The sequence below is a fragment of the Otolemur garnettii genome, unplaced genomic scaffold (assembly GCF_000181295.1).
Source record: "Otolemur garnettii isolate 467f Iridium unplaced genomic scaffold, OtoGar3 scaffold00113, whole genome shotgun sequence".
In the NCBI taxonomy this organism is placed as follows: Eukaryota; Metazoa; Chordata; class Mammalia; order Primates; family Galagidae; genus Otolemur; species Otolemur garnettii.
In genome coordinates this window covers 4,374,775-4,376,360 of record NW_003852508.1, presented here as the reverse complement: position 1 = coordinate 4,376,360, position 1,586 = coordinate 4,374,775, and positions in this window count along the sequence as shown.

Below are 1,586 nucleotides of genomic sequence, written 5' to 3'. Positions count from 1 at the left end.
CTATGATTTTGGAATAATTTATTTCTCCTTCTATACTATTATTATTGTTTTGTGAACTTTGAACCCGTGAAGAGAGAAAAAACTTTATAAGTAAAGTCTTCCTAATGAACTGATCCTATTGAATTGATCCTTTTAGTGTTATGAAATGTACAGCCTTATTTCTGGTGTTCTTAATTCTTTCCCGAAGATCTGGATTTTGATGTGTTACCATTTTCTTAAAATCTGAAGACTTCCTATTAGCATTTCTCAAAAGGCCTGTGGGCTGGTGACAAATTCTCTTTTCCTTATCTAAAATTGCTTTTACTTTGCCTTCTTCCTTTTTGCTGGATAGAGATGTGAGAGTTGACAGGTTTATTTTTTCTGTTCTTGCAGAAGTCTAAATGTGTGTATTGCCATCTTGTTCACCTGCGTAGAATGTGTTATTTTTCTCTAGATGCTTTCAAGATTTCCTCTTTATTTTTGGCATTCAATGTTTTTGTTATGATGAGCCAAAGTTTGGTTTTATTTTTTTTTTCCTCTTGAAGTTTGCTTATTTTTTAAAGCAGCCTATTGAGGTATAGTTGACATACAATAAACAGCACATGTACCGGGTGTACACTGGATGCATTTTGACACCCTCAAGAGACCATCATCACAATCAATGCACTGGACACGTCTGTTACCACAGGATGTTTCCTTCTGCTGCTTATGGAGTCCTCCCACCTTCCACCTGATCCATAGCTCCCACTGATCAATCTTCTTTTTGACACTCTAAGTTTGTATTTTCTGGAATTTTGTATATATTATGTATACTTTTTGTCTAGCTACTTTACTGAGAAGTAATTATTTTGAGATTAATACATTATTGTATATATCTATAATTCATTCCTTTTCAATGCTGAGTAGCATTTTATTGTCTGTATACATCACAATATGTTCGTCCATTCACTGGCCTATGGACGTTTGGTTTGTTTCCACTTTGGGACCATTGCAAACAAAGTTGCTCTGAGCATTGTACACTCCTTTGTCTCTCTTGGTTAATACCCAAGAGTGGGAATGGCTGCATCATGTTGTAGGAGATTGTTTACCTTTTTAAGAAACTACCAAACTGTTTTCCAGACAGGTCACACTATTTTTCATTCCCACCAAACGTATTTAAGAATGTCCATTGTTCCACATTCTTACAAACATTTAATGGGTGGTGGGTGGTCTCGTTCCATCATAGTAATGAAAATAAAAAACTTAGTATAGAACTTAGTGGTTCTATGAAGGTTTATTACCATGGTAGTTTATGCATTAAAATTGTTTTTAGTAACTTGAAATCTGATTATAAAAATAATGTATTATAGAAAATTTCAAATAGAGAACTATGCAAAAAACAGAATAAATTACCCATAATTGTGCCATTTAGTTATAAAGCTTATTAATGTTCCAGACTTTTTTCAGTAGTTGGATATATATGTTTTAAAATGGATTGCATTTTTCCCAGCCTTCCCATGAGCAAGGTATGTTTTTCCATTTGTTAGTATTTTCAGCTGTTTCTTTTCTTAGATTTTCATAGTTCTCTTTATAAAGATCTTTCACATCCTTTGTTAGGTAAACTCCCA